Source organism: Ictidomys tridecemlineatus, chromosome X (genome assembly GCF_052094955.1).
Source record: "Ictidomys tridecemlineatus isolate mIctTri1 chromosome X, mIctTri1.hap1, whole genome shotgun sequence".
Classification (NCBI taxonomy): Eukaryota; Metazoa; Chordata; class Mammalia; order Rodentia; family Sciuridae; genus Ictidomys; species Ictidomys tridecemlineatus.
Window position 1 is genome coordinate 115,538,899 of NC_135493.1, and position 13,462 is coordinate 115,552,360.

Sequence of the window (13,462 nt, forward strand, 5' to 3'; positions counted from 1 at the left end):
TCTAAACAGAAAAGTTTGTTGGTTTTCTGCAACAAAAATCTCAAGAGTAGAAAACTCAGATTTGGTATGGTAGCAAGACCATGTCATCCATGATGTGGGTTCTTACAATTTTCCTGCTCTGAACTCTTTAGTATCATTCTCATTGTCCCAGGATGGCAGTTGCTATACCTCCAACGTTCATATCCACATTCTAGAAAGGCTAAAAAGAAGAGAAAGGACATAGTCCCTTGGGGAGGCTCTGCCTTTATATATGGAAAGATAATTCCTCTCCATGGATTCTGGGCAGAATTTTATCATATGGCCTATTTTTGCTGATGGGGAGCTTGCATCTGAGATATCTGTGGAGTCCTAATGCTCACCTGTACTTTCTTTCTCATGCAACATCACATTCTTACCTTGATGTAAAAGTCGTTTAAGCTTCTGGGTCACTTAGACTTTCTTTCTCGTGCAACATCACATTCTTACCTTGTTGTAAAAGTTGTTAAGCTTCTGGGTCACCTAGATTGTGCTCTGGTGAATCCTTTCATGTATTTAAAGTTGAAGAATATTTGCAAAATCTGAAGTTCTTATTATAGCTCAGCAAACCTTCATGACTTGGCCCTCTACTATCTCCCCTTGTCATTCTGCTCCAGTCATCCCAGGGCCCTCATGGTACTGAAACTTCCTCAGTGCACTCTCGCTTCTGTCTTGGCATTTTCTGCTTCCTCTATTTAGAACTGTCTCATTTAAATATCCACAAGGATCCATTCCATGTCTTATGAAAAGTCAAAAAGACCTTTCCAGAATACACTTCAACTGTAACCTCACCCCTGTTATTTTGTTACCCATAGCTTATTGTTTTATTTCCCTTTGTCTTCCAGACTACCACATAAGATGCACAAGAGATTTTGCTTACAGCTAGAACAATGTCTGGCTTATATTAAATGTTCCATAAATGATTGCTGAAGAAATAGAAAAGTAACGACAGAGGTGTAGGTTTGGCCAATAAGGAGGAGCAAACAGCCCTTTTATTACCTGGGAAAGATTTTTTTTTTTAAAAAGTAGGATATTAGGAGTTACCATAAATGTATAAAAAGGAAATGTAGTGAGCCAGGAATGGGAAGAGATGGTTCAAAAGTACAAAGTATTGAATGCCCCAGGAGAAGGCTTAGATCAGTAAACAGAGCTTTAGGTTGAATGTAAGCCCACAGGTTGAATCAACTCCCAGCTGGGTTTTCTCAAGTTTACTGAACACCTCAGTATATTTTTAATTAGTCAGAAATGTTAATGATGTGCGTGTGAGTTACATTCACTTTTTTTAAATTTAACATTAGATTTGGTTATGAACTTGGTCTTTCCTTTCAAATAACCCCTTTCCATGTAGCCTGAAAATTGATTTTGTAATGGAAGTCTCGGCCAAAAATGTGGATTGAGAAACTTAGATCAATACAGATCACTGTGTTACCTGTTATTCACAAAGGGAGTCTTTGTTATCTTTTGCTAGGAGGGGAGAATGTGTGTGTGTGTGTGTGTGTGTGTGTGTGTGTGTGTATGGGCACATGTGCGTTTATTGAAGAACAATATGTTGAGAATGGGGAAGATAAAAAATATATATAAAGTAATGAAAGCATATAAAAATAAGCACACTCTCTTACAGATAAAAGATACAACTTTGTAAAAAGGAAATCTTCTTCCACTTAAAAAATATCAGATCCATTTCAACAGGGCACAACCAAAGCACAATTGTAAAATAGTTTATCTACACATTCTCAGAGGTCTTAAGATGACCTGATAAGGTCAAACGGGGAATCAAACAAGTTAATAAAGTAATTTCCACCAAATATCAGGTACCTCTGGAGGTTTTTTTCTGTTTGGCTTAGGAAGGAACATTTTTTTGTATTGCTTCTTTACTTGTTTATTTAAACTTATTTGTCTTTGAATTGCACATAACATATGCATGTGACAAAAAATTCAAGATGTACAGAACAGCAAAGTGAAAAGGCAGACTCCTTACCGTGGTGTCCTCAAATCATACACTCACAGATCCCCTCTCTGAAGAGTGCATTGTGTTAATTGAAATGCATTCTACTGTCAAATAAAACAAATTAGAACATTTTTTTTAAAGAGAGAGAGAGAATTTTTTTAATATTTATTTTTCAGTTTTTGGTGGACACAACATCTTTATTTTATTTTATGTGGTGCTGAGGATTGAACACAGCGCCCCGCTCATGCCAGGCAAGCGCGTTACTGCTTGAGCCACATCCCAAGCCCAAGAATATTAAAAAAAAAAAAAAAAGTGCATGTGTTCCAGAATTTTGGTTTTTTCACTTGAAATTTTTTTGTTTGGATAATTGCATGTCAGAACATACAGAATCATGTCTTCTTTTTAAGAATTGCATAGAGGATAATGACTTAATAAATTTTCATAGTACTCTAGGAAAAGTTCAATGCTTAACTGAACAAAGATAGAACCATCAGTAGGAACAATTAAGATCTCAAAGAGAGAGATATTTAAGTGTCTTACCTTCTCGGAAGCCTTTCAAACTCCATCCATGAGTAGGATTGCTAGATAAAATACATCATCCAGTTAAATGTGAATTTCAGATAAACAATATACATTTTTAGTATAAGTATGTGCATACAATATTTGGGAAATACTTATACAAAAAAATTTTTTTTGTTTATCTGAAATTCAAATTTAACCAGGACCTCTGTATTTCAAGTTGCTAAATCTGGCAACCCTATCCGAAAACCACCTGTTTCATTTGCAGTAAAGCTTAACCTCAAACTCCATAATGTGAGTTAGTGTCTATTTAAGCAGAAAAATATTGCTTCTTAAATATCATGGCTATGAAAAGAACCTCAAACTTCAAGCTTTAATATTCCCCTTAATTGCTTTTCATAATCCACAAGAAAAGTAATGCCTTCCTTAAGTGTTTTAGATAATGCTTCAAACTATGACTGTTTAACATAGAGTCCCCAGCAATAAAAAATGGTAATGTATTTCAGATGTATCCCAAATATTATAAGCATACACTTGAACCTTGAGATAAATTAAATTTCAGGGGAAACTTTGCATGTATTTCTTATAAGACTTTTTTCAAAATGAAGTATTGCTGTTAAAATAATGAAATCAGGTTGTAATTAAACAAACTAAATGTCTTGTAGGAAAGTTAAATATCAACCATGTAAGATTCATATTTGTTTTATTATGAAGCCCTTTGGGGAAATAAAAATCAATGCAACGTGGTTCAGAATGGACTACTTCAGTGTGTTTTCCCCAGACTCAAGCAGATTCACAACCTTCTCCATTGTCAAAAGCCTGGCTTCCCACTTCATTCCTACTTGTTCTCCCAAGGTAACCCTTATACTAGCCTGCTGCTCCTTCTCATGTAAATCCCAGAACACCCCAAGATGACTGGTCTTTGATCCAGAAATGCCTTCTGAAAAGAATTTGGAGCTTACAGATAATATGTTTATCCTTCATTTATGTGTCTACTGGTAGCAATTTATTTATCTTCATCTTAGTAGAAACAAGATCCCAAGGATCTTGAAAGTTATTGTCTAATTTGGAAGGACACATACTGGAGAAAAGTAGCTTTTACATTTTTTTTTCATATACTGTTTTAAATAAAAGGCATGTACGGGGCTGGGGATGTGGCTCAAGCGGTAGCGCGCTCGCCTAGCATGCGTGCGGCCCGGGTTCGATCCTCAGCACCACATACCAACAAAGATGTTGTGTCCGCCGAGAACTAAGAAAAAATAAATAAATGTTAAAATTCTCTCTCTCTCTCTCTGTCCCCCCCACCTCTCACTCTCTCTAAAAAAAAAAAAAAAAAAAAAAAGGCATGTACACCACTCAGTCCATCATAGTTTGCAGAGGGAGGAGCACAGTCATTCTTTCCATATCAATATTATCTTTTAAAAAAATTAATATTGTTTTTTAACATCAAAATTTTGGCTTTAGGAGGCTGAGGCGGGAGAATCACAAGTTCAAAGCCAGCCTCAACAACTTAGCAAGACTCTGCTTCAAAATAAAAAAAATAAAAAAGGGCTGGGGATGTGGCTCAGTGGTTAAGTGCCCCTGGATTCAATCTCCAGTACCACCCCCCCAAAAAAGTTGAGGAACAAGTTAATGATATTCATGCTTAAGTATGGACAGGTGAAAATGTAATGGTGCCTACAATTTCCTTTGAATTGAATCATAAACAAAAATAAGACAGATCAATGAATGGATAGATATGTAATAAATAAAATAAATGGTGGAATATAGGTAGTGGGTGTGCATGTGTTCACGTCAATGTTCTTTCAACTTTTTTTATATGTTTGAAACTTTTCACAATAAATTGTTAAGGGAAAAATGTTTGAGGAATGCACACCAAAGCACTAGAGAGCAGTTCCCTGAAGGTGTATTTATATAGAACCATCTTGGGATAGGACCTTACCTCTCTGTGTCTTGGTTTCTCCATCTGCAAAAGCCTACTGCATAGAATCATGTATTCTTTAAGATGATTTCCACAAACTACCACAGTGCCTAGTACATATTAGTTAATATTACTAGTAGTATGGAAAGGTTGATGTCTTAGTCTCTTGGGGCTGCTATAACAAAATACCTTAGACTGAGTAATTTGTAAACAACACAAATTTATTGCTTACAATCTGGAGCCTGGAAAGTTCAAGATCAAGTGTCTGGTAACGCTTTGTTTTCTGCTTCCCAGATGGTACCTTGCTGCATCCTCACATGGTAAAAGGGGCAAGGCAGCTTCTTCGCATCTCTTTTATATAGACACTAATCTCATTAATTCATAATCATCCCCTAAAGGCCCCACATCTTAACACTATCATTGGGAATTCCGTTTCAAAGTATGAATTTGGCAGGGAGGATACACAAGCATGCAGAACATAGCATTTAATCTATCAGACCCATCATGGCCCAAAAGTTGGACAAAAATGAATCAGCAAAAACTTTCAAATAAGGTGACTTGGCTTTGGTCTCGAAGGATGTTATAGAAATGTGTTAATGGAAAGAAATTCAGTATAAGCAGTAAATGACAGGAGAAAAATGGAAATAAGAGAATGAGAGGACAGAACACAGAAGTGAGATTTGCATCAGAATCATAGAAAAGGCTAACTTACCTGATGTTTTGAATTACAGGACTAGACTCTATGAATTCATTTGGGTCTTAAAAGTTCTGCCATATTCCTTTTCATATTAGACTCAAAGGCTCAAACTTGGTAAGAAAAAAAACAGCAAATTTAACTTGATTTTTGAAGCCAAGAGGTGGAACTTTTGAATAAGTTCTTTCTCTGTCTCTAGTCCAAGGATAAAAAGAAAGCAAACAAGAATAAGCATGAGAATAAACATATGCTGGCTGGAAATCAGTTTGGTGATTTTATAATCAGTTTGAAAACTCAGATTTTCCCCCAATTTTAAAGTTTCTTAAAAAAATTGTTTGTTTCATTTCTCTATGCCTTGTTCAGCAATGTCCTTCTCTCTCTATTTTCTCCCACTTTGACTTCTTACAATTACTAGGTACTGAACACAAAGATCCCATTTGGGACAAAGTTAACTTAAAATATTAACTCCCTCTTCAGAGAAGAATTAATGTTTTTTTTAAGAGAGAGAGAGAGAATTTTTTAATATTTATTTTTCAGTTTCCGGTGGACTCAACATCTTTATTTTATGTGGTGCTGAGGATTGAACCCAGCACCCGCTCATGCCAGGCGAGCACATTATCGCTTGAGCCACATCCCCAGCCCAAGAATTAATGTTTTAAAAATTCCCTGTGATGCCATGAGATCACTGGAGATGGAAAGAGCTAGAAGTGCATAATACGTGGGCAGAGAAGCTTTCTAATGCTTTGAAGCCCCATCCACCTTCCTCTCTAGAATAGTCCAGGGAGGTAGTGGGAGGAAATGGCAGTGATGGCAGAGTTGCACCAACCCTTTGTTGCCCAAATCAGATTCTAGTCACAATTTCAACCAGAGCAAACATTTTGAAAATGTAGTTTCTATTTAAGGTTTATCTTCTAGAGTCCAAATATTGTAATAGATCCTGAAAATAAGATGACTTTGCTATTAAAAAATATACACGTTCTCTCTCTTGGAAGCTTTTGCAGCTCAGCATACCTAGGCAGATTTCTGTCATTGCTGTTCCATTATTACAATGGGAGACTCATTAACATGTCCTCTGTGGCACTCTAGCAAGGTGTTATGTGCCTTGTGACTGTAGAGAGCATGATGCTCTTGGGTCTGTGAATGCTCAGTTTTATAATGAAGTACAAAACTTTATTCTTTTATTGTGTGTGGGGAGGAATTGGTAAACATAACCTTGGGCTTCTTACACAATAAGTCTAAGAAGAAAAAGTATAAATAAATAAATGCTTCCATCTACTATATCAAGAGGCACACTATGTATATACATGCATATTTTTTTTTTGCCCAGATTGACAGTGAGATCTAGATACACCCAGAGAAGAAAGACTATCATTGTTCAAAGAAATTTTTAAAATACCTTGGTGCTTAGCCAAAATCCTTTCTAGAAATTGTGTCCTCCAGAAAGTCTATATTGCATTATGAAATAGATAAATATGGGAATTTACTATGCTTTTTCATGAAGCACTCCTTAATACATCAAGATAGAGCGATCCACTGGGATTTGACAAACTAAGGTCAGTGTTAGGTTCTTATATAGAAGAAGTCTCATTTTCCTACTTCTAGCAAATTCTGGAAAATTGGACCAATGAGGCCCAAATTGCCAAAATAGAGCAACTTAAAAACTACAAACACAAACACAAACAAAATAAAGCAAAACAGACAGAAGATAGTGATCCTAATTCCCAGCACTCAAAATGCAACTGTGAAGGAATTTCCATCTTCTATAAGGTCTGGGGTTGAGTGAAGACTTCCAGTTGTGCAGGGAAGCTATGTGGATCCCTCAAAATTCCAAGGAGAGAACAGTCAAGTACTAGCTTTCTGGTGTTGCTCCACTCCATTCCAAAATAATGATCAATAATGATGACTGAGTTGTGCAGAACTAGAATTCTTTTGATCCAGGTTGTAGAGGATCTTTGGAAGGAGATCTTTAGTCCCTTCCTCTGATTCAAGCTTCTTTCCAAACATTACCTATTTGTTTTGGGTGTGAGAGTTTGGAGAATGTTACTTTTAATTTTGAGCGGTAGTGTGTAAATTAGTTGGATGAAGAACCAATCGAAGAACCAATCAAAGAACCGACTCAGGGTCTTTCTGCATAAACATGAAGCAGGGCTAATCCTGGCCTTTAGTCAATGTCAGGAAGTTCATGACTGAATTGTCAGATCCAAATGACAACCACCTGGATCTGGGGTTATGTTTCAATACTGGATTGGAGCCAGTGAGATCGAGATTCAGTGTAAAGAAGAGGAACTGAGGTCATAAAAAAATAGCAAGAAGGTACTTTATTTAGCAATGAAGAGAATACAGAACAACTAGGATTTGTATTTGGAAGAGACTGTTCGAACACAATAGCTAGTAGAGTATTTGTAGTCTGCTCATAAAGCTTAAAAGGCTCATTTAGTTTCAGGTCTATTGAGAATTTCACAATGTTTAACTCTAGTTATTGGATTTGGAACACTGGAAAAGTAGGCATTTGATATACAAGTTGTTTATCAAACATCTCAGAAATCTCTTATGTGCCATTTCAGACCCTTTCTTGCTTTCCTTTTCCTTTTTTTTTTTTGGGGGGGGGGAAGTTCTTTTATTTTATTTTATTATTATTATTTTTTAATGTCTTTTCTCTTTTGGATCTGGAATCCAACCCAGGGCTTCATGTATGAGAGGTGAGCATTTTGCTACTGAACTACTCCTAGCCCTCATTTCAGATGCTTTCTGTCTTGACTGTCTTCAGGACCTCTGGGCACTTGTTCTTCCCTACCACTGCCACATTGATCAACTTTTCATTAACAAAATCTGAAAAGCCCTCACTTCATGCTCGGCGTGCCCCTATTGACATGTACCTGGAGCTTCCTCTTTGCTATAGAAGTAAATGTGGCATATATACACAATGTAATTTTAATCAGCAATAAAAGAGAATAAAATCATGGCATTTGCAGGTAAATGGATGAAGTTGGAGAAGATAATGCTAAGTGAAGTTAGCCAATCCCCTCAAAAAAACAAATGGTGAATGTTTTCTCTGATATAAGGAGGCTGACTCATAGTGGGGTAGGGATGGGGAGCATGGGAGGAATTGATGAACTCTAGATAGGGCAGAGGGATAGGAAGGGAAGGGAGGGGACAGGGGGTTAGTAATGATGGTGGAATGTGATGGACATCATTATCTAAAGTACATGTATGAAGACATGAATTGGTGTCAACATACTTTATATACAAACAGAGATAGGAAAAATTGTGTTGTGATGCATTCCACTGTCATGTATTTAAAAAATAAAAGCAATTAAAACAAACAAACAAACAACCACAACAAAAGAAGTGGAATACATTGCAAGACATGGATTAAGTATGATATGGTGCCCACTTAACGTGCAGTCTGAAATTCTGGGAAAGTTAGCACCTCATGGGCCCAATTTGACCATCATGAAACACTGAAACTGGTAAATGAATTCTTCTCCCTTTGTGCCCCCAAAGGGACTCCCTGAAGATTGCCCTGAAGGATGAAGTATTCATTAGCACTCGATTAGGAAGAGCCTGATTGATAAAGCACACTCATATTGATTCCCTCATGCCTGGCCCCTCTCTCATTCTTACTTTTCCAAGACTGAATTCCCTAATAAATAATATCATTTAAACCTTTTCTCTACAGAAAGGTAGAACCCTTGCTTTATGTGGAACCCTTATCAAAACACATGTCAGAGATCCCTGGATGATATAAACTGCAGGATTCCTCAGCTGGGCATTTCTTTCCAAAATATTAAATGTTCTTGCTGGAGTCTCTTCTTTTCCCCCACTTCAGAACTAACTGGGGTTATGTAATTCAATCTCTTTTTATGTATTCAAAATAGGAGAGCTAGTTTAGGCATAAAACAATCACCAAAAGACAAACTTGAACCCTTCTCAGTAACTGATATAGGTGAACTGGGACAAAAGGGAGGTAATTGTGGTTTGCACAAAGGAGTAGTCTCTAATTTGCTTATGTCCATGTTATATAATCAGACACATACATACATACATACATACATACATATATACATGGCTCTGAGTTCAAAAGAAAACATGCACTAGAAAGAATTTAGTTTCTATAGTCAGTCAAAAGATAACAAGGTAGTATAAAGAACCATGGAGCAGAAATACAGGTAAATTTTGAAAATGCATTCATATTCATCCTAAAGAGGCTATTTGTGTGAATGAGGATAAATATATTGAGAGAAGCTTAATTAGCTTTGAAGGATTTGAAGTAGCAGAGATGCTTAATGAGTGTTTTGCCATACTCAGAATTGATTGAGGAAGTCTTCTCTCATGAAAATTTCTTGGGAAATCATAGTGTATCCTTAACAAATAAATGAAATACCAAGGAAAAGAATCATGTAATGATTGAGATTCTCAGTGCAATTTATTGAGTAACAGTATGTGAGGGCTTTGGGAGAAATATTATCTCTGTCTAACGACAAATGTATCTTGTCATTTCCAAAAAACCCTGGGAATGGAGTTTCTACCCTCAGACTACCCCACCTTCGTGGAAGAAGAGATAAGATGAGTAAAGGGTCAACTAAAACAACACAGCAACAATGACATTTAACTTGAAACCATTTACATTGATTACAAAAGTGGAATATAGCATTATAAGCTTGAGTAAAAGAGAAAAGTCCTCTGGAAAACAATGTGGATGTGATCTACTTTTGAATTTTATATCTTTTAACATAGATTGGTAAACAAGACCAAGATTTTCTGCTAAAATGCCAAAGGGAAAAATAGGACTACATATTAATTGACTCCCAATAGTTTCCCAATTTGAAACCTTACATTGGTCTTGCTACTGAATTCAGAAGAAATGTGAACACTTGGCATGGAATATAATGCCCTGGCTGTTTGAGTTCCTGTCTAACTCTCATCATTTCTCACATTGGATCTTCCTGCCATGATGATCACTGAGCATGTTTCTGTGGCTTGGGTTGCTCTTATTATATGGAACTTTTTTTGGGGGGGGGTATGGAAAATTGAACCCAGGGGTACTTAACCACTAAGTCACAACCCCAGTCATTTTTGTCTTTTATTTAGAGACAGGGCCTCACTGAGTTGCTTAGGGCCTTGCTAAGTTTTTGAGGCTGGCTTTGAACTTGCAATCCCCCAGCTTCAGCCTCCTGAGCAGAAGTACAGGTATGTGCCACCACACCTGACTATACGGAATATTTTATGTTGTCTTTTCTCCTCATGAACTTTCTTTCACCTTCAATATTCATCTTACCCTGTAGATTTTGAGGATCTTGGTTTTGAATTGACTACTAAATTGTTTTTCTTTTGAACCATTTAAAAATATATATTTTCCAATTTATAAGAAGTTAGATACTTTTGATTTGTTTGAACTTACACTATTGCTATTTTTTAAGAAGAGAGAGAGAGAGAGAGAGAGAGAGAGAGAGAGAATTTTTTAATATTTATTTTTTAGTTCTTGGCGGACACAACATCTTTGTTGGTATGTGGTGCTGAGGATCGAACTCAGGCCGCACGCATGCCAGGTGAGCGTGCTACCGCTTGAGCCACATCCCCAGCCCCTATGATTAGTCTATTTTTAATTTGGAGACTACATAATAAAAATCATTTTGAGCTGGGATTGTGGCTCAGTGGTAGAGAGCTCGCCTTGCATGTGCAAGGCCCTGGTTCGGTCCTCAGCACCACATAAAAATAAATAAATAAATAAAGGTATTGTGTCCAGCTACAACTAAAAATAAATACTAAAAAAGAATCATTTTTAAAGTATTATAAAAATGCATTTATTAGAGTTATGACTTAGAATAATATTCTCAGGCAAAAAAGATCTTGGGATCATTCTTGACTCTTCATTTCTCCCTCTTACACCTTGCATATCTGATACTCCTGGAATCCCATTATTTTGACTTTAAAAATACCTAAAATATCTAACTTCTTCTGTCACCTCCACCTGAGTCCAAGGTTACAATAGGCTAGATCCTTGTAGTAGCCTCCTACAGGGCTTTCTGCTTTTAGATTCTACATGAAGCCTCTGTAGATTAGTCAAACGATGTTATCCCTGGACTCCAGACTTGTTGTAGTCCCTCATGTCATTCACCACAACTTCCCAACACTGATCTCCATATATTGGAATTGGACCCTTCTAGTCTTGCAGTTTCTGGAATACATTGGGCTACTTACTGCCTGATTCCCCCAGTCTGGAATTATTTTCTCCATATCCATTAAGATTACTCCTTCATCTCCTTCAGGGCTTGGTTCAAATGCTACCTTCTCATTGAAGGCTTTTCTGAGCACTTTTCTTAACATTGAAACCTCAGTCCTCCAAACACATGCATAACTGCTTTCTTTCCCTTTCCTGTCTAATTGTTCTCCATTTTGTTTATCCTATCTTACATGCAAAATATTATGCTTATTCATTTGCTTAGTGCTAGTGCCAGTTTCCCCATAGACCTCATAAGAAGTTCTCATTTTCTTCTGTTCATCCTTGTATTTTCTGTGATGAGGATAGCATCTGGTACCTAATAGGTATTAAAAAATATTTGTTCAATAAAGGAGTGAAAAAGAAAGAAAGAATAAATGAATTTGATGACATGAAAACATTCTCATGAAACAAGGTTAAGTCAAAAATTGGTTTATAATAAGTTATACTCCATATATGTATAATATGTGAAAATATATTCTGTCATCATGTATATCTAAAAATAATAAATTTTAAAATTGAAAAAATTGGTATATAAAATTTTACTCCTAGTATAAGCTCAATTTTGTTTGCTACATAGAAAAACACATATACCTAGAAAAAGGCTAGAAGAAATAAAATTAACAGTTATTATTACAAAATGGGGCATCATTTTGTATTTTGTGTATTTTTTTTTCTACAATGAGCATGGAACTTTACAATCAAGAAAAATAAAATCTTTTTTTAAAAAAAGAAAACTGTGAGCACATACTTATAATCCCCTAGGATGATGAGGCATAAGAATCTCAAGTGTGAGGTCAGCCTGGGCAATTTAGTGACAGCCTGTCTCAAAAAAATAAAAAGGGGTTGGGTATATGTATGGCTTGGTAGTAGGACTCACTGGGTTCAATCCTCAGTGCTGAAAAAATAAAGAAAGAAAGGAAGAAAGAAAGAAGTTATGTAGCAAAAAATAATTCCAAAATAATTTGTTCTTATCTTCATGATCCCAAATGATGGACTGCCCTGTTATATCATCTTTCTCTTCACCCATCTTTCTCTCCTTCCCTCCATCATTCATCCCGCCTCCTGCTCTAGCCCAATGAGTAATTTAGCCAAAACCCCTCAAATCATTGGTCATTTTGATGCTACAGAGTCCTTGTACTAAGGGAATCATTTGCCATATTTTGAGAGAATTGAAAATCCCATTGTAAAAATAGCTTGATGTTTTTTGAAGATCAGTTTGATTTTCACTATACACTATGAATTTACTTTAAATGTTAAAATAGTATTAGATACCTGTTTGTCTCCTTCGTGAAAATTTTAGCATAAATTTGCAGATTGGTTCTTAGAAGGACATGATTTCAGGAAGAATTTTCTTCAGCATTTGTGTTCTAATGTGAACTATAATGTAGTCACTTAAGATATGTGGATATGTTAGGTGCTAAACACAGGATATATTTTCTGTTCCTACTCAATTCTGTACTCAGAGTAACATTAAAAAAAACAACAGTAAAGTGGTATTTGGCCTTTTTATTTAAAAAAATCATAAATCATTTTGATTGGCAGCATTTAAAAAATTTGTGTGTTGGTATTGTTGATGTAGCACTGGCTGTCAGTTATGGAGACAGATTTAATTTTAGATCATTGATTCTCAGCTGCAGGTTATTTTGCTCCTAAAGGACATTTTGCCATGTCTGGAGACATTTTTGATTGTCACAACAGGGATGGGGAAGCAAGATTGCTGCTGGCATTTGGTGGGTAGAGGCCAGGGATGTTGTTGAACATTCTGAAGTGTACAAGACAGTGCCCTAAACAAAAAATTGTTCTATCCCAAATGTTAGTAATGCTGAGGTTGAAAAACCCTGTAACGTAGAGGGAGAGTGCACAAAAGCAGGCATAGAAAGGACTGACTGGTCACTCAAAGATGGCCAGTGAGAGTTCAAGGTTACATTAGGCTAGGTCCTTGTAGTAGCCTTAAAATCATTTTTTAAACCAATGATCTCATCCTTGCTTTACCTTGCTAGCTTTTCTGCTCAATGATAAAAGAAAGTTTTTAATCACATTTCAGCTGGGTGTTATAACTGAATAAATACTTTGTTATCAGGGGGTTTGATTTGGCTGGCTGAGTAACTCATGATTTGGCAGTACCAACCACCTGATATGGGG